The sequence below is a fragment of the Macaca thibetana genome, chromosome 4 (assembly GCF_024542745.1).
Source record: "Macaca thibetana thibetana isolate TM-01 chromosome 4, ASM2454274v1, whole genome shotgun sequence".
Taxonomy (NCBI): domain Eukaryota; kingdom Metazoa; phylum Chordata; class Mammalia; order Primates; family Cercopithecidae; genus Macaca; species Macaca thibetana.
The window spans coordinates 67,328,545-67,350,353 of record NC_065581.1 but is presented as its reverse complement, the minus strand read 5'-3'; positions in this window follow the sequence as shown (position 1 = coordinate 67,350,353).

Sequence of the window (21,809 nt, the reverse complement as noted above, 5' to 3'; positions counted from 1 at the left end):
TCATTTGAGAGACAGAATGAAAGAGAGAGAAAGAAATACTCCAATAGAAAACTAGGCCAAAAAGCAAAGAGGCAATTTACAAAGGAAATAGAAAAGGTCAATACATTTATGAAAAATATTCAATTTAGTATGCAAAGAAATGCACATTTATAAAGGAACTATTTTCCCCTGCCCATTCTGCCAAGATTAATATTGCTGATTAGACGTGGTGTTAGTATAAGCGAAGAGCATTCTCAACAATTCCAGGAACATATAATAGTTCAGTGTTTCTAAAGGGCAAATTAGCCATGTTTATTAAAAGCGTTTAAAAAATGTACATAGATTGCATCATAAACTACCCTATAACAGTGACTGTGGTTACTTATAGGTTGGGATTTTGACAATTTTGATTTTTTCTTTTTGTTTATATGTAATGTGTAAAGTTTCTACAGCGAACATGTGTTACTGTTGTAATAAAAATATAACAAACATGAAAAAATGTGGTGTTTTATCTCCAACAAATTAATAAAGCAGTGGTATTAAGAGAGCCAAGAAATTGGCCTTTTAAATAAGATTTTCAATCATTTTCAACACGAATCTTCCAGGTAAAAATTAGTATGTAATTTAAGCCGTTTAAACTGAGCCTAGTGATTTCACTAGGAAGCAGATGTTAATTACACTGTTCATTCGTTCAACATATATTTTTGAACGCTTCTTAAACTGACCACTGCAGAGTATACAAAGATACATTGAACATGGGCCCACTGCCTGGAGTTTAACATTCAGGAAAAAAAAAAGAAGAAGAAGACATGTATAAATACGTAATAATAAGATATGAACATGCAAAATGCAATAAACAAAGTAGATATAAAGTTCTAACTGAATTCTAAGGTGGAGGGACTGTGTTCAAATGTGGAAGCATTAGAGTCAAAAAATTTCAGTGGACAAAATCCATCCATTTTTTTGTTAGTCCAAATAAATATACTTACAAATAATGATAGAATCATAGTACGGGGAAGGGCATTGTAACTAAATAATTATGAAATTATGGATTGACTGTTTCTTTAATAAATATTTGTTGGAAGACTCCACAGACAACAAGCCCACTTCTTAATCAGATGAAGAACATGAGATTTCTTATTTCCTGCTGAATTAAAACCTTTTGCCGAATTCAGAGTCCTAAACAGCATCACCCAATCTACTCTTATCAGTTCCCTTAAATGTACATTTTACCACAACCAGATTTAATGACTTGTAACCGCAGAATGAGCATGTCTCAGCGTACTCATGTTGCTGCATCCCACTGAAAGGCGAAGTGGCTATGGGAATTCTGGCAGTCATTCAAGGCTCACTTCAGGTGTTAGCTATAAGATGATTCCTTTCCTGCCCTCCTCCCGTCAAACAAACCCTCTTCTGCCTCTGAACAGCACAGAGCACAATTTGTGCCTCTTTACTGATGATCTACATTCCTCTGCCTTGTTTCACAAATATTTTTGTACTTCGTCCTCTGCCTTAATTGTAAGCTCCTTGAGGACTGGAATTGGGTGCTCTCATTTTTAATAATACCCGGAGCATCAAGTATGATGAATTAATTCTCCTTAATATAGTCTTCAAATATTTGTTGAAATGAAACCGGTAGAGGTTAAACAATCAAGGACATAAAATTTTCTAATGATGAAGTATGGACTGAGTCTCACAATTTGTCTGGAAAAAATGATGGGTTCCTTTTTGTGTTATATCTAAGGGAATTATTCTACTGATAAAAGAATCACAGGAAAAAATGTTCTCACCTGTAAAAGACTCCCAGAGCAGGGACTCTGAGGACAGCAACGCAGGAAGACAAGACTGTCATCAATTGAAAACGTCCTCATCATATGTTCTCTTCATTCCTTTACCAAACTTAAGGTAAATTTACACTATCAGTAATACAGCACAACACCATTTAATCTCTATTATTATTAGAACACAAAAAATGATCTAACTCCTAAATGGTTTTAAACAACCAATTCTATCTACAACATTTTTTAAAAGAATAATTCAACATTGGCATATCATAAATGATCACTTGGCTCATATATTGTGTTGAGTTTATGTCTATAAAATTGAGCTTCTTTTTGTTGTAAGTTCTTATTGGAAAATTTATTTTCAATTTAGAACTGATTTAGCTTATTCCATGATTCTCATAGAATCATTTTGTAAAAATCACTTCGTGCTAGCCTAGGCACAGTGCTAAGTGCTTTACATATTTCATCTTTTTTAACTGCTTCAGTGATTTTGTTGTCCCATTTTTACAGTGTAACAAGGCTATGAACAAATCTCTGATGTAGCCAGGATTTGCACCCAGATCTGTCTCATTCCAATAGGGTCATATTCACTATGCTCTAGCACCTAGTTTTCAATCACTTCTTCAGCAAATGTTCTGCAAGTACCTATTTGCAACCCAGTGCTACAACACCCAAAAGAACAGCTCAGTGAGTGCTCAAGCAGAGCAGAGGCCTCAAAGTTACCTGGCAAAGTTACATCATTCTTTTTATAAGATATTACAAAAAAGAAAGATTAAGTATACAACAAGAACCAATTTTAATGAAAAGAAAACCATAAATGAATTAATTGGACCTAGAATTTTTTTATTCATGTGCTGCAACATGCTTTAGTCTTGGCTGGCTTAAAAGAGAAAAATGACAACATAGCAGACTAGGCAAAAAGCTTTGCATAGTTGACTATTCAACTAAGGCAAAATAAGATAAATTGGACTTGACTCTGTTCTTTATCAAAGGTGACAGATTTACCTGTGTTTTTGATATTTGAGGACATTCTTGCTGTCAAATTATTTTTGTCAAATTATTTTTGACCAGAAACCCATTTTTACCCATTTGAAATGTAAACTTCTGTGTTTATAAAACCCCTTTTAAAGTAATTACGAGAAGTCATAAAACATAGCTAGTAAAGGAAAATAGTTCATAAATCTATACTTCTTTTAAATCAATTTAGATGTTAACCAAAAAGTACAGAATTATTTTCCATATAGAGTTGTTTTATTTTTAATAAAAACCTCATAATAACTTCTAGTGCTTCAGATAGCAACATTAAAATCTCTTAAGTCCACTATCTTTTATCCAAAGATCTGCTTGCATTGGCTGCCAGACAGAGTCTCTCATTCTAATCCTATCCCTAATCGTGGTCACTGCTCAGCTGGTTCTGCTGCGGTGCCATCACTCAGTTTTGGCCCCAGCCCTTGGGATGCTAGCTACATCCAGAGCCAGCTGCCATCTGAGGCAGAACACTATGATATGAATGCTTTTTGTCCTTCAAAATTTGTATGTTCAAATCCTAACCCTCAAGGTGATAGTATTAGGAGGTGAGGTCTTTGGGAAGTAATCAGGTCATGAGGGCAGAGACCTCACAAATAGGATTAGTGCCCTCATAAAAGAGGCCTTTGGAGAGGCCCTCTCCCTTTCCACTAAGTGAGGACATAGCAAGGAGATAGATATCTATGAGGAAGCAGACTCTCAGCAGACACTGAATCTGCTTTGATCTTGGACTTCCCAGCCCCTAGAACTATGAGCATTAAGTTTCTGTTGTTTACCCAGTTTATGGTTTTATGTTATAACTGCTCAAATGGACTAAGATACAAAGAAAAGATCAGTTTTCTCCATCAATGTCAGTCTGATGATGTTTTCTTTTAGAATGACAGTTGCATAGAAGGTAACAAATGGTATTCTCGACAGTATTCAGCTTTATTCACCCACGTATCATTAGCTGCTGCAGCATAATAACCTATTCCAAAACTCAGTAGCTTAAAATAATAACCATTTGTTATCACTCACAAGTCTGCTAGTTGAAATTCATCTAGTCTAGGCTGGGCTTGGCTGATCTCAGCTAGATTCTCTCATGTGTCTGCCACCAGCTGGCAGGGCATAAGAGTATTGGCTAGTAGGAAGGTGGATTACTTGGAAAAGTCATCTCTCCTCCACGTGATCTCTCATCCTCTAACAGGCTAGCCTGGTCCAAGAGATCCCAGGGGTTTAAGACAGAATGAAAGTTCATAAGGCCTTTTGAGCTTGGGCTCAGAACTGATACACAATCACTTCTACCAAATTTTATTGGCCAAAGCAAGTCACAGGCCAGGTAAGAGTCAGAGCTCCATGCCTTGATGGGACAAGCTTCAAAGTCACATTGCATAGAGCACAGATGTAAGAGGGTGATGAATTGGGGACACTGTAATTTTCTATGGTTAGGAGGGTGCACAAAGGGCATCTTCATCCAGCTCCCACCAGTGGTATGTCCTATATCCTCTATTTAATGTCTCTTGCCTCTAGAAATCCCACTAAGCAGCTACCAGTGAAGCTCTACAAGTCCTATCCCTCAGCTAATGCCAGTCACTTTCACATGAGATCATGGAAACTGAAGAGATCCTGTACTTCATCTTTTCCCAGAAATGTGGAGAACTGGGATGTGCACATCCCTAACCTTTCCTTCTTAGAAACCCTAAACTGTAGTTTCCACTTGCCCTGTAGGCATCCCTCCTTCAGAAATTTCAAGTGAAGAAGTGAGTCTTATCATTAGGTTTCAGAAACACAAGGGGAGACAGATCCAATACCCCAAATGTGGTGAGGAAGGACTCTTTGACTTCTCTTCAATCCTTTCTCTCCCAGAGGAACCCCTTTTCTTTTACAGTTTCCACTGATTTGCTGGTGACAATGACTATTAAGCCAGTTTAGTCTTCTTCAGACCTTGAGGGGCCTGAGAGAGGAAGGTACCAGAACTTTTTGCACCTAGCCATTATGAATTTAGTGTCAAAAACAGAGCAAAACAAAAACCTGTTTGCTGTCTCTACATTAATGTGGTGTGATTAAAAGTTTCCAGCGGCAGTTGCAAGGGACAACTTTAGATGGAATAGCTATAGAAGGCCTCTCCAAAGTGGTGATATTTCAGCTGAAACCTGAATGCCAAAAAGGAGCCAGACCTGAAAAGATCAGGGGAAGGTTAGGCAGAACTGGGTCTGTCCAATGACTATAGAAATGGCTTCATGCCTAGAAGCAGGTGGGCAAAAGAGGGCATGGTAAAGGTAAAGGATGATATAGTCCGGGGCTAAATCCTGCAGGGCCTTTTAGATTTCAGTGAATTGTGTATTTTGTACACTAACAAGGTAAGAATATATTGGAGGGTTTGAGCAGGGGAATTTTATAAACTGATTTTTGCTTTAAAAAGATCACTGCCTTCTCTGTGGAGAATAGATTGTAGCAAGGCAAAAATATAAAATGTAAATATATAAAGAGACCATTTCTGAAGCTGTTGTACCCAGGTGAGAGATGATGATGGCTACAATGAGGATGATGTTTGTAGAAGGTAAAAAGTAAACAAATTTAAGACACATTTTAGGGGTAGACTTGACAAGACTCACTGAAGGGCTGGATGCAAGGGCTGAAGGAAATAGGCATAGAACAAACCTGTATCTCAGGGATACAATAGACTTTTAGATTGGTTTGAGCCAATCATGTTTCTATGCTTCCTTTAATCAATTGTTTTCAAATGTGCATCCTTTAGAAAAGGGGGAAAAGGAGAGAATATCATATGTAAGTGACAGTCAAGGCCATGTGTTACAATTTGCCTTAAGGTGCCAAGCAAGGGCACGAGCCCTTCCAAGTGCTTTCCTATCACATTGTGAGGAGAAAGAGGGGCAGGACATAGAAGTGGCAACCTAGACTTGCACGAGCTTCTCCAAGATGGAACAGACTGAAGCAACAAGTTTTTCCCACAGAAGGTAGGGTATTAATAGCTTTCCTTGGTCCCTGAGTCCGAACTAGAGTTGCTATAGCACTGGATGACTCCTGTCCAATCACCTTAGATAAACTGAGGAAAGGAAAAAAGGAGACAGTAGGGGAAAAGCAGGGGATTCCGAGAAAGAACTTCAGTAATGGACTCTTTGCTTTTCGTGAATCATAATTATAATTATGAGCACAGAGACTCTTACTGATCTATAGACATGGTAGGGACAATTAAACACTACATTTTAGAGTATTTTATGGGCTTGAAGAAATAAACTAAAAATGTCTGTGTGGATCTAGTGTTTAGGTTTCTTTTAGACTAAAGTCACTTGCGTAAGACTTGGCAAAATGCTATTTTAATAATCCAGTGATTTGAATATCAAATAAGTAAATGACCATATTTACTCACATAATGCCCTGGTACAGCAGCTAAGTTAATTAGTGAGTGGCTGAGGTCTGAGCCATTACTCAACCACCTTCAGTCATCTTGGAGATTTCCCACTCTGTGTAAAGGACCAGATCTCTAACAATGTCAGGTTGCAATCAGTAGAAAACATAGTCAGACATGATTTCCTAACATTTATTCCTTTATTTAATAATCCTTCATTGTTTGTGAGGCTGTGGGTTTATTTTGGGAAAAGAGAGCATAATAACCCAGTTATTTAAAAATATTGGTATTTGGTATAATATGTTTTTTAAATGTTGAAGTCCCAGTAGTGTTCATATGACCAAGGCTAAATTTAAAGTTTAAAATTGTCCATATTTTAAAATCACATACATACACACATGAAAACATAATTTGGAAATTATTTTCAAACAGCAAGATGTATTCTTTAAATGATCAAAAGTACATCAATTCTTAGGCCTTTTTGTGTCTTTCATCTTAATGAGTCTCTCCAAGGGTGTGGTCTGCAAAGAGAAGATCTTAGATGACTCCCGCCTCTTAGATAAAGAAGCTTTTCACTTGATGTATGCAGAAGGGTTTATACTGGGCGGCCAGACAGTTTAATCCCAAACGGGAACATTTTCAAGAATGAAAGGAAGCTTTATGAATATAACAGGAATATAGGCATTAATGCCTGTATGGTGACCCAAGATTCAAACACACCAACAAAACGTCAAAAGATAGAAGGACCTAGTGTACTCACCTTTTTACTTAAGATTCACTTTCAAAAATCTGATTTGGGACCTAAGTAACTGTGGATCAGTAAAAGCCCCTGAAAGCTGTTCTAGTATTGTAAGATTTTGTGCAAGTGTTGTTAACTAGCCATCTTATCCCTAGGGCCCAACACTGCCTCAGTGCCTATGTTACTGCACTGTGTATCTTACAGTTCTAAAATAACTTCCTGGATACTTGCAAGAGTTAAGTGCTTCTCTAAGCGCTTTCTATCAGAGCGTGACTTGTGCTCTAAGCAAAACTGAGTCTCCTGTTCTAACATCTCTTCCTTGTGAATTTAAGGTAATGTTACAATTTTAAATACTGTTGACCAATTTCTTCATGGTTTTACATTGGTACCCATATAAATGTCTTCATTAGTATCACAGGTACTTTTTTTATAGAGAAAGTTAAAACCTCAGTCCTTTATTATGTTACCACATGCTGTATACACATAATGGACTTTTAAAATGAATGCATTTATGTGTGTGTTTTCTTCAGAGTATGTTGAATACATTACTGGGCTTAAGGAAACCTCATAAAGAAGATTATGTGCTATTAAAGAATTGGAAGGCATGAACAAGAGAGATCAAATGCTATATAACACCAAGAAGAACACATGCCCAAGTTGACTTCTTATAAAAAGGGGGGCATTTATAAGTTGCAGCTGGCTTTGGTTAATACCTTGGTAATTTACAAGGTTGGAGCCTTTGGCCTTCTGTTTTAGTTGGAGGCACAAGAAAAAATAGAATATTTCTTCATCAAATAAACAAGAGGTTCTAATGTCACAGAACTTTGTCTATAATAGGATATATATATATTACATGTGTATACAAACATATATATGTTCTAATTCAACAATATTTATTAAGGTCCCTGCATTGTTTTTACTTCTTTGGAAACAACCATCAAAATAGGACAGGATTCCATGTTCTTTACATGAATTGTGATAGAAAAGTTAATTGAGATTGGGACAGTTCCCAATCTTTCCATCAATACTTCTAGCTTAACCATTTACAGATATGTATAATAATTCTTCTAGAAAAAAAATGAATGCATGGTAATTTTTTTTTCTGTGCCAATGCTATGTTTTAATTGGAAGAGTTAGCTTAATTTCTGTGAATAATAATCTCCTGTTGGCTTAGAAGAGTTGAAAACCTTCTGAAAATGCTTCCTTCTGCATTTAGCACTCAATTGTTCAATAAATATCTATTGAAGGCTACCATGCACCAGGTACTGTGGTAGTCATTGTGACACCATAGTGAACAAAATAAACTTTCTTTCTTCATAGACCTTATATCCTAAGGGAAGAGATGGATGTTAATTGCAGAAATAAGCAAATAATATAGAGTGTATCCAATGATAACACAAGTGATAAAGGAAAATAAAGGAAGGCAAGAGATAGTGCCAGGATTGCTGTTGAGGGTAAAGCAGGGCATGGATTACTGTTTTATAAAGGGTGGTCAAGAAAACTTCACTAGAAAGGTAACATTTGAATAGAAACCTGAAAGAAATAAAAAAGGTAATCTATGGAGATACCTGGGGGCAAGAATATTACAAGCAGAAGAAAAAGCTAGTATGAAAGTCCTGAGTTTGAAATGCACTTGCTGTATACAAGGAGCGCCACAAATGCCAGTGATACTAAAATGGAGCAAACGAGGAGGAGAACAGCAAGAGATGAGGTCTGAGGCTGTGTTGCCTCCAATTGCTACACGGTGATCTACTGTAGAAGATAAGCTGGCAATAGAAAGAAGTGTTCATTTTAGTATTTTTATCCTGTTAAATTCTTTCTAGGCTTCTTATTTTGAATCCTTATGATACAACTGTGTAAGATTTCTTAACTGCTTTCTTGAGTTTTTTTTTTTTAATTTACTTTTTTCCATAGGATGCAATAACCACTCGCCAAACTGGCATTTGAAAGAGAAACAAGAATATTTATTGTAATTAATTCTGGAAATTATAATATGTTTGATTACTGGGCTAGTGAAATATTTTCTTACTGATCTTCTATGCCAAGGAAAACATATTCTTTCTCTCCTGTATATGCATGTAATTATGTGTATGTAATATGTATGTTTTCATTTAAAAATCTATTTCTGCAATATGAAGAATTGAACCTTGTCTTATATTACATGAAATCTTTAGATTCTGTACTCATTGGCAGTTGAGTTATGGATTTATGAGGAAGACATAATATATTTTTTTTCAGGGTAGGAAACAACACCAAAGAAGAAAAAAAAAACCTTCAAAGGCAAATAATATTTTTCTTTTATATATATATGTCAATCTGTAGCTATCTATCTATCTTCATATGTCTAGGTTTACAGATTTTTAATTTTCCATGAAAAGATACTTTTTTCTGTTTTTCTGCCTAAAACTTTAGGCATCATTAAATAATGATTACAAGCTTTAGTGTCAGACTAAGCTGAGTTTGAGTCTCGCCTTTGCCACTTTCAGGCAACTTAGCCTTACTCTAAATGTTTACCTCAAAGAGAAACTATAGGGATTTTCTGTTATAATGTATATGGCACATTCAGAACAGAATCTGATATATAGCAAATGCTCAATAGAGCATAGTAATTATCATCTCCTTACCTCTTCCCTAGTCTTTCAATTCCTGTGTTCAGCCAATCACTATTTTCTCTTAGTCCTTCACCAAAAAAGAATAAGTTCTGTCCCTTTATCTATATTTCTAACACAATTAACCAAATTACTCATTTATTCATTCAATCAGTACTTAATGAGCACCTGCCGTGTGCTACTGACTGTACTAGGAGACAAGAAGAGCAGCAAAAAAGATAGAGGTGCCATGAGGCTTTCAGTCTAAATCATACTCTCTTGAATACTAAATTTGGATGAATATCCCCACAGTATCTAGCATAGTACCGAACGTGGAGGATATTTCAAACTAGCCATAGACTCTAGTCTTGTAGAATTAGAAAAGAATCTATAGATAATCTTGTGTAAACCTCTTACTTTTAATTAAAATTTATGGCTAAGCGCAGCCCAATACTGTAAGGTGATGCTTCAAGTAGTAAGAGCAAAGCAGTTTTGTTTATCACAATAATAGACCTCTTTATTTGGTAGATGAGAAACAGTAACGTAAGAAGTTTATATTGTCCAATGCTAGAAAGGTAATTAGATTCAGAGATGGGATTGGAATACATTGGAGTAAACAGACATGAATTTTAAAATAACTATGAATAGTATGTTCAAGAAATTAGACAAAAAGATAAAGAGTTTTTTAGTATAAAAAGAAATTGACAAATAATCAAGTGAAAATTCTAGAAGTAAAAAATAGAAAACCACATGCATGATAATTGAAGGTAACTCAATAAATGAGTTTAACAGTAAATTAGACAAAGTAGGAGAGAAGATTGGTGAAACTGGAAAAAATGTCAGTAGAAATAACTGAACAAATGTATGAAGATCAATGAGTAGAAGACAGCCAGAGTCATCTGAGACAAAATGCAAGGTCTTACTGATGTGTAATTAGAGTCCACCATGGAGAGGATATAGAGAATAGATCAATAGTATATTTGAAGAGAAAATGGCCAATATTTTTTCAAGACGGATGAAAGATATAAAGCTACAGATTCAAGAAATGGTATAAAATCAAAGAGAGATAAATATAAGGAAAACCAAATATGTGCACATCATAATAAAACTTCAGAAAATTATAAGCATGTGGAGAGAGACAGACAACATAATTTCAAATGAGCAACATAAAACTGATGGCTCACTTCTCTGAAAAAATAATGCCAGCCAGAAGGCAATGGTATGAGGTCTTTAAAGTGTTGAAAAGAAATAACAGCCAACCTAGAATTCCAGACCCATTTATTATCCTTTAAAAGAAAGAGAAAATAAAAGCACCTCCAAACAAACAAAAGTGAGATATTTAACAATGAATACATCCTAACTGAAAACAATAAAGGGAGTTTTTTAGACAGAAGAAAAATAATCATAGAAGGCAGCAAAAAATTCAAGAAAGAAGGAAGATCCATAGAAAAGGTATGTAAGTGAGTAAAATAAAATGAATTTTGACTGGCAAAACCAAAATGTAATAAACTTTTGAGTTTAAAATGTATAGTATGATTTTAAATATATATATATACACACACACACTACATACATAATAGCACAAAAGAAGATTAAAAGTAAAGTGTTCAAAGGTCATTACATTGGTGGTAGTAAAAGGACTGAAGTTTATGGAAACTTTAATATGTCTCCATTTTTTATGCTTTAAGATATCCACTTTGAAATAATAGCAAAAGAACACATAGCTAATGGAATAACAAAGGGGAAAATAAGATCTAAAGAAGACAAAAAAATAAAGTATATAAAGATTAGAAAGAAAAAAATAGAACTCTCAATCACCATAGATAACAACTGAATGGCAGAAAATTTAAAAGAAATTATAGATATACTACTAGAATTAATACACGAATTCAACAATATTAATCATCAATATATAAAAATTAATTATACTTCTCCACTGAAAACATATGGATATAAAATGACATTTTCTTTTAAAAATTTACAATAACAATAAAAGCCAAAAATACTAAGAAATAATTTTAATCAGGTTGTGCAAAGCCTCCACATAGAAAAAAATACAATAATAATGGAGGTAATTTTAAGTACCTAAATAAATGGAGGTGTATATGCCATATTTATGATTTGGCAAACTTGGTATTATAAAGATATCAATTTTCCACAAATTAGTCTATTTAACTGTTTTCCCTGTCAAAATCTCAGAAGTTATTTTTTAAGTGTATGAGCATCAACCAACAAGCAGATTTCAAAATGTATACAAAAATACAAAGAATCAGCTGGGTGCGGTGGCTCACGCCTGTAATCCCAGCACTTTGGGAGGCCGAGACGGGCGGATCACGAGGTCAGGAGATCGAGACCATCCTGGCTAACACAGTGAAACCCCGTCTCTACTAAAAAATACAAAAACCTAGCCGGGCAAGGTGGCGGGCGCCTGTAGTCCCAGCTGCTCGGGAGGCTGAGGCAGGAAAATGGGAGAACCCGGGAGGCAGAGCTTGCAGTGAGCTGAGATCCGGCCACTGCACTCCAGCCTGGGGGACAGAGTGAGACTCCGTCTAAAAAAAAAAGAAAAAAAAAAAAGAATCAAGCAGTCTTAATGATGATGAAAGCTGGACTTCCACTTCCAAAATTCAAGATTTATTGTAAAATTGCAGTAATTCAGACTGTGAAGTACTGGTACAAATATAGACAAATAGACCAAAATTGAGGATTTAGAGACAAACCCATATATACACGATTTATGTGAAATGTGGCGAGCTGGGAAGTAGAAAAAGGAGAGTCTATCATAACATGTTTTTAATAAACGAGGAAAGGTGCCTACAGATGTAGGAGGTGACTCCTACATGATACCATATTTTTAAAAAATCAGTTTCAATTTGATTGTACACCTAAATATAAAACATAAAGCAAAACTTTTAAAATACAATGTCACAAAATATACTTACTACCTAGTGATAAGCAAAGATTTTTAAACAAAATATACAAAAATATACTAATCAAAAATGAGTGAACTTTGCTTTATATTTAATGTAACTTTTCAACTTCAAATTTTATCTCTCTAATTAGACTTTCTCTAATTTTTACTACACAATGCTTTGCACAAAGTGGTATTTTTAAGAAATCTTGTTGAGTGTTGAATATCTATTATTTTGCTTTTTCTCAATAATCCTTTCTTTTTTATAACTTTTCTATATTTTTTGAAATATTTATTGATGCAACAAACTTTTAAAATGCATTATTTATGTTCTTATTTATGAGCTATCTCACCAGATGGCAACGCTCTATTTCCATGGAATCTTAGAAACAACATTTTGAAAGAAGTCTAAAACTAAATCTCTCATATGCTCATTATTTATAGATCATGGGTTACAGAGTTTTAGAATCTAGAAAACTTGAATGAGGGATTATATTGGATGATATCTGTAGAGAAGAAAACTGGGGTTCAGAGATATTCAATTCTGTCCCCATAGCAATTTTCTTTCTTTATACACTTAGCCATTAAACAAATATTCGAACTACGCTGTTAGTATTTGGAAACTAGAAAAATAATGCCTGATGCCCCTATGATTCTGACATTATCTTATTTCTTAAAATATGTATATTTGTCATTAGATATAACAGTAACATTTATAAAATATTAGAATGACTTTTTTTCCTTCTTGCTTTGGTCCTAAATGCCTTCATAATATTTAGACAATTAGGTATAATCATTCTCCTACTTTGGAATGCTTAGGTTGTTTTTTTACTACTAAAAAACATGATCAACATAGTTGTGAACCCAGAGTTTTCCATATTTGAGGTTACTTCTTTAAGTTATATTCCTGAAAACATCTACCGTCTTGTGAATACTGCTAAATTACTAAAAAAAAAAAAGTTTACAATTTCACCAACAATACAAAATATGCTCTTTCAATAGTAGGAAGGGGTCTTTTTATATTTATATGAATCATTTGTGTGATTTATCTTTAATATTTTCCAAATTTCTTTTTTCTTCTTTTGTACATTTTCTATCCATATTTGTTTCTACTTAAGTATACATTTCAGTGTTTTTGCCCTGTTTATTAACTATTTTTCTTTCAATCATCTATGTATCTGGTATAAGTAGAATATTCATCCTATACATGCTGTATTTATTAAAACTTTTTTTCTACTTTCTTCTTTAACCTCTGCTACTATTTCCATTACAAGGTGACCTAGTTTTAAAAAATTATAATCTTTACTAGGGCTGGGAGCTATGTCTCACGTCTGCAATCCCAGCACTTTGGGAGGCCAAGGCGGGTGGATCACGAGGTCAGGAGATCGAGACCATCCTGGCTAACGCGGTGAAAACCCATCTCTTCTAAAAATACAAAAAATTAACCAGGCGTGGTAGTGGACACCTGCAGTCCCAGCTACTTGTGAGGCTGAGGCAGGAGAATGCTGTGAACCCGGGAGGTGGAGCTTGCAGTGAGCCGAGATCGTGCCACTGTACTCCAGTCTGGGGGACAGAGCGAGACTCCATCTCAAAAAAAAAAAAAAAAAATTATAATCTTTACTAAATCTACCTAGACAAAAGGCAGCCTTATGAGGTTCAAGTTCATCCTTTTATGGCACTAACATCACACACAGAGATCCCAGCTAAATGTCTATGAGTAAATTAATTGGCCCCTTGCTAGTGGCCAATAGTATAAATTTACATTTAAAGCTAAATTCATTGGTTTGTGTATCAGGATTTACACATACCACAACTTGGATGTGCATATCATGCGACTTCTTTATTTCTCTATAACTGATCTAATCTTTATGACCCTACCTACCCACACACTAGGAAGTAGGGTTGAAATACTGAATTTGTTTTTTTGTTTTTTTTGTTTTTTTTTTTATACTTTAAGTTCTAGGGTACATGTGCACAACGTGCAGATTTGTTACATATGTTTACAGTGCCATGTTGGTGTGCTGCACCCATTAACTCGTCATTTATATTAGGTATATCTCCTAATGCTATCCCTTCACCCCACCCCGCCCCACCCCACAGTAGGACCCCGTGTGTGATGATCCCCTTCCTGTGTCCAAGTGATCTCATTGTTCAATTCCCACCTATGAGTGAGAACATGCGGTTGGTTTTCTGTCCTTGTGATAGTTCGCTGAGAATGATGGTTTCCAGCTGCATCCATGTCCCTACAAAGGACACGAACTCATCCTTTTTTATGGCTGCATAGTATTCCATGGTGTATATGTGCCACATTTTCTTAATCCAGTCTGTCACTGATGGACATTTGGGTTGATTCCAAGTCTTTGATATTGTGAATAGTGCTGCAATAAACATACGTGTGCATGAGTCTTTATAGCAGCATGACTTATAATACTTTGGGTATATCCCCAGTAGTGGGATGGCTGGGTCAAATGGTATTTCTAGTTCTAGATCCTTGAGGAATCGCCGCACTGTTTTCCACAATGGTTGAACTAGTTTACAGTCCCACCAACAGTGTAAAAGTGTTCCTATTTCTCCACATCCTCTCCAGCAGCTGTTGTTTCCTGATTTTTTAATGATTGCTATTCTAACTTGAATTTGGTTTTCAAATATTAGTATACTCCAACTATCTGAAGAGATTAAATGGGGTAATCCTACAGTAATTCTGCAAAAACATTTCATTCTCCTTTCTCTATTTCTCTTTAAGATGGCATTTGAATGTGTGGGAGAGAAGTGTAAATCTCTCAGTAGCACTGGGGAAAAGGGAGAATGCTGGCCTCATGCTAGTCCTTGGATATGCACTGAATGACTAGCCACTGAACTTAGTCATTTAATTGATATTGAAAGTAAAAACACAGAAATCAGTACAACGCAAGTACCTAAGAATACGGACACAACTATAAACTACCAGTACAATCATACTCTGCATGCTGACTGACTCACAGCGCTGCACCTGCTGTTAGTGTCTGATGTTAATAAACCCCTTGTCTATCCCCTCTCAGCTTAATAAGGATCCAATGGCTTCTTTCAGCAGCTAGGTCTCCCCAGTCTGGTGCTATAGCTCCCTCTCTCACCTTTGCTTCCCCAGTTCTCTGCACAAACCTCTAGACAATGGAAGCAGGCTTCCCACTACATTATAACCCTCTTCTTCCCGAGAAGACATCTACTATCTCCTATTTATTTGCCTGGAAATGTAATGATGACTTTATGTTAGAAGAGAAAACCAGCTTATAAATAAGGGGAAAAATCAGGAATTAAGTGTTTTTTAAAAATATTATTCTTATATCCCATGATAAAATACATAAAGTAATGTCATATAAATACTAGAATACTAAGACTTCATGTATGCCTTAAAACAGTAAATTGAACTACTTAAAATCTTTGTTTCCTTTGTATCAACCTGTGACTACAGAGACAATTTCTTACACACTTGCTTCCAGAGGCTGTATGTGCCCTTTATTCTGATACCATAAAAATCAAGATGAACCTACATTCTTTTTTTTTTTTTTTTTTTTTTTTTTTTTTTTTTGAGATGGAGTTTCACTTGTTGCCCAGGTCGGAGTGCAATGGCAAGATCTCGGCTCACGACAACCTCTGCCTCCCGGGTTCAAGCGAGTCTCCTGCCTCAACTTCCTGAGTAGCTGGGATTATAGGTGCCTGCCACCACACTCAGCTAATTTTTTGTATTTTTAGTAGAGATCAGGGATTCACCATGTTGACCAGGCTGGTCTCGAACTCCTGACCTCAAGTGATCAACCCATCTCGGCCTCCCAAACTACTGGGATTACAGGCGTGAGTCACCATGCCTGGTCTAACCTACATTCTTAAGGCTAGTCATTTGACACCCAAATCAATATCCTATATGGAGAAGAAAATGAGTCAGTAGAAGTCACCTATCATTAAGTAGACTAAAATCACCTGAATTTGAAAGTAAGGTAGACTTTAAATTTTTTTTTTTTTTGGCCTATTAAACATCTTTCTTTTGGTAACATCATCTGGTTTTCCTTTCAGTGATCAAGTCTTCTCCACTTTCAGTCTAGGTTGTTTAAGTGGAGCTGATCATAGCTCTCTCATCTAGGAGTAGGCGTGTGACTTAGCCCTGCATAGTGAGCATATCTTACCTCCTTGGGCATAGCAATTGGTTCAAGGGTGTGTGCATGATCCAAGTCATCCTGTGATATTTAGTGTTGGGATTGTATTGGGATTATTCAGAAGAGAAACCGTTTTTCACTGGAAGAGTTAGCAGTAAGCCTAGAGTTTCTGGAGGCCACCTCTGATAGACAGCTTACTCGTGGAAGATAGCCAACACAAAACAAACTAGAGCTAGGGAATAAAAAGAGAAAGATGACTTCATTTGAGTCTCTGAATTTAGCAAGCCCTGAAGCAGGATGCAACCCTTGAGTTTTCTACGATGTTAGTCAGTGAATTCTCTTTTTGTTGTTGTTGGTTTAGTTAACTTGAATTTAAATTTCTGTCAGTTGCAGATAAAAAGACTGCTGAGTAATATAGACTGTACTGTTTCTACTGCATACCACACCATTGCCAAGAGTTTATCCACCTCCCTTATAGTTTATTTAGATTCTTTCCAGAGGGCTAAATTTAGATTTATGAGGAAATATTTTGTATGTCATTGATACATGTAAGAGAATTAGAGTTACTGTTTATTATTTCTCAGAATATATTATTGTAATTGAGTAAAGAATGGTGTCCTGGCTGATTGTGCAACCATTAAAAACAAACAAAACAAAACAAAAAAGCAAGTAGCAATAACTTGACTGGAAATTACACACTAACCCCTGCTGGTTGTGTGGATTGCCAAAAGGAACAGTTTTTTGCTACCTCAAACATAACTGTAAGTCTAGGGATGGAAACTCCATCATCAGCAGGAATAATCAACTACAATATTTTAAATATGGTGGTAAATTTTCAGAATGTGTAAATCTTGAAAACTTTTAGTAGTATTTGCTTACAAATTATTTAAAATTGTATTCTAGTGCATTTTTGTATATTCCTAGATTATAAGCAATTTACTAACTCTAAACAGCAGCAGCAACCTTTAACAAAAATTGCCGTTGTCTAGATTAGGACTTCTGTAAATTCTGCAAAAATAAGTATTTCCATTTTTTTGAAGCTTTGATCACTCAGGCTCAAGTGATCCTCCCACCTCAGCCTCCGAGCAGCAGGCGCCACCTCTGTGAGCCACCACACCCAGCTAATTTTTAAAAAAGTTTTGTAGAGATGCAGTCTCACTAGGTTGTCCAGGCTAGTCTCAAACTCCTGGGCTCAAGCAATCATCCTATCAAAATGCATGGATTACAGGCGTGAGCTACGACATCCAGCCAAGATTTTCATTTTTAATAATTCAAGCATGAAGACATTTGGGGCAACCAGATCATAGAACTAACAGCAAAATGTTAGGGTTCTGGAGTATTTCAGAAATAATATTTATCTTAAAAATATACCATTTGTTCTACCTTTGAGGCACTGGAGGATGGAAGGATAGTCTAGTTGTATTACCAAAATTTTTTGGACACACTAAACACATTCACCCTGTAATTACAGCATTCACATTATGTATTGAACTATGTATGTTCTATTTTACAAATTAGATATGCCTGACCTGTTTTGAAGTCTGGTTTATGCATAACAATTCTGTGTAGTCTTATTAGAAAAAAATAAAAAGTGTTCACATCTCTGTATTGTTATTTATATTTTTGAAAGATAACAATAAAGATAAGTTTTAATAAAATGGAGACTATGTAATCATCAAAATTTTAATATGAGAAACTTAGCATTATAAAAATAAACCAAGTTTGAAACTGGGCTTTTACTATATTTAAATTCAACCTAATTTTAAAGAGACGTGAAGTTAACGCTGAGTGTCTGAATTCGTTAATAAAGCTACACACTATTTCACTCCATGTAATTCAGTTGGCAACGTATGTTAAACAATAACTTCATATCTTCCTTTAATAAAAATTGACTGTCAGAATTGAAACTTTCTTTTCATGAATAATTGATAAAAACAACAAACATGCCTTCCTAAAGTGACTTAAATTACACTAAATTGAAGCAGCAAAATTAGCACTACCTCAAATTTCAAACTTTCTTTAAAAGAAAAACAATGTTTAAAAAGTATAATAAAATGTAGCATTGTATTTATTTATTTTCGTGAAACACTGTGCTGAAACTTTTAAATTGGCCGGCCCAGTGGCTCACAGCTGTAATCCCAGCACTTTGGGAGGCCGAGGCGGGTGGATCACCTGAGGTCAGGAGTTCGAGACCAGCCTGGCCAACATGGTGAAACCCCGCCTCTACTAAAAATACAAAAATTAGCCAGGCATGGTGGCTCGCCTGTAATCCCAGCTACTCAGGGGATTTGAGACAGGAGAATTGCTTGAACCCAGGAAGCAGAGGTTGCAGTGAGCCCAGATCCTGCCACTGAACTCCAGCCTGGGCGACAGAGCAAGACTCCATCTCAAAATAAAAGTAAGTAAATAAATAAATAAATAAATACATTGTTTCTTATCTAATCCAAAATGTTAAATGAAACAAAACATTTCAAGTAAAACTTGTTTTTGCCCACACTTTTAACACAAGTGTAAAGTGAAAATCTTTCTCTGCTTGTCTAAAACGTTGTTGACAACATTTTAAAAAATCTATTGAAATTATCCTAAGTTGAAGAGGAGGCTATGTGGTAACACTGATGTGGGAATCCCACACACACCAACATGACTACTCTTTTATTATCTATGCCATTATGTCATTCCATCAATTATAGTCTGTTGTACAAGAAGCACTTTGAGAGCAAATGATGGTTTATTTATTTAGTCCCGATATTTCGTATTCCCAGGTCTATTCAAATATTTGTTAAGGGATAAATAGATAAATGGAAAGGTGGAAAAAAAAAAAGACCCCAGTTTTACAGTCTTGGCTATTACATGCCATCAGTGTTGGATAAGTCATCTAACTCTTTGGATCTCAGTTTCCTAAGCTGTAAAGGGATGAAGTTGGACTAAATAATGTCTAAGTTTTTTCAGATCTAAAGCTCTATGGATCCCCAAGAGGGCTGCTGCCAATCAGACACCTTTAAGGCAAACATATACCCTATCCTAATGTTTTATAATTTATAATAATAAAACTCCCTGAACTTGATATCTCTTTATTATCCTATGTAAAATCCATTAATATCCTCTATAATATCTTTTTTTCACACCTATGTGATACAAATCGTAAATAAATGTAATGTAATTGTGAGCTCTGGGAAAGTAGATTCCTTTCAGGGCTTAATATTTTTAAATATCCCCCTTAGTGATTATGGATAATATGAATTCAACATCTGTTTATTGGATAAGTGGCTAAAGAATCCTGATTTTTAAAACTTATTTTATAATGCTTTAGTTTCTTTCCATTATTCTTTTTTCAATTGATATTACAATTCTAATTATGTAAGTGTCCTTTATGTAGAAATCATATTTTTATTTTTAGTATAAAACTTTAAAGTTTAAATGCAGATAATTATCAACTCACAAACCTTGCAAATAATCATCCATATATTTTCCTAAAGCAAGTATACCAACATGGGTGAATAATTATATTTTGGTACCTAATTTTTACTTAGCATAACTGAGCCTACACACATCTGCTACTCACAGATGAAAATAGAAAAAATGATTAAAAATAAGGGTAAGGAAATCAAGAAAAACTAATCTGAAAAGAAATCCAGGCAAGAGAATTAAGACATTAGCAATTTTCTTTTAAGACTCATAAAAAGGCTTGTGTGGAGTGGGAAAAAATACAACAGAAAAGAATCAACTCACTGAGAAAGAATATGAAAAAAACCAACAACATTTCTTAGGTCTAAGCCTATCTTGGCAAATATGTATGTTGAAAATGGGTTCCTTTGTTCACAATATTTTTTCATATTTCTTTTTGTGTTCAAAGACAACCAATAAAAGAAGTGAAAATATTTTTAACTTATTAGTAGACATTGATTTTGCAATGCCTCTAAGCGCTGGATCTTAGCTGGACTGGAAAAATCTTATTAGGATGTCCAATTATGAAGCCACTAAATAAGAAAAAGCGAGCTAGAAGACAGAGAAATTTGAACTTTTAGGAGATATGGACAAATTTATAGGACATGACCTCATCAAAGTCAAGGGTGTGGAAGAATTACAATGCTTTGGACACGTTCAAAAACTGAGATTGGAGCAGAGGCAATTTTGTGAATAGCACGCTGACATGTAAGCGATTCAGAGCCTGGCTGGTGTTAGAGTAGGTGAGAAAGAGTTACCCCACACATTAGCCACAGATCAGAGAAATAGACACAAATACAGAGAAGAAAATGGGAAATAATTCATCCTAGTAAGATAGGTGATAACACAAAACAGAGAGTCACAGAGCACTAGCGTTGCCAAAATAATCTTGTTGAAAAACATTAGATCTGATGGGAATTTACAGCACCTGGTTTTGAGAGTCCCAGGTCAAAACCAAATAGCTGAGTGACCACAGGCAATAAATAAAAGCCAAATTATTTATTGTCTATAATCATTCAGCAATATACATTTCAGGTTCCATTTACTCAGTTCTGAGCCAGACACTACCAGGAGTAGGAGGTATAGGAAAAGGGATGGAGATGAATGAGGTCCAACTTTGCCCCCAGGGAGCTTAGACTCCAAAGGAATAGACAAATATGTGACAAGGACTTTCTGGTTCAAAGTGGAAAGACATGAGTGGTAAAAAGCACATTGAGAGTCTAGAATAAAGAAACAATTCTCACCTAGGGAGCAGAACAGAAATGTTTTAAACTAGGTTAAAAATACAGCATAAGCAAGGATTCAGAAGTAACAAAATGCACATTTTAGGGGCTAATGAATAGACTAATGTCAACTGAAGGCAGGGTGCAAAAAATCTGAAAAGTTGTTACGGGTCAGGTCTTACAAGAAATGTCATACTTTATTCTTTTTGCAACTGACTGCAACTACAAAAGTTTTTGCACCATGTATAATCATTAGTCTCAAAAATATTTTTCAAAATTGACTATTTCAGCAGCTGAAAGTGAATTTCTGGCTGTTTCAAAAGTTATTTAAATAATTGCTATGCCATCTGAAGATTGGAAGGTAATAAAGCACATTGTTTAAGGACAAGCTGTAAAGTCAGACTGACTTGGTTCAGATGCCATATCTGCCACTTACTAGCTGTATGACTTGAGCATGCTACTAAATCTCTCTGTGCCTCAGTTTCTTCATCAGTAAAAGACATGTTAATGGCATATAGCAATAATTCCACAAGGGTAGCCTCTAAGAAAAGAGAGACAATGACCATTGCAAGGAGTACAAAATGGAGAAAGAATAACAAAATTCACGTGCAAAGTAAAAAATCCATCCATTTGTCTTTATTGCTT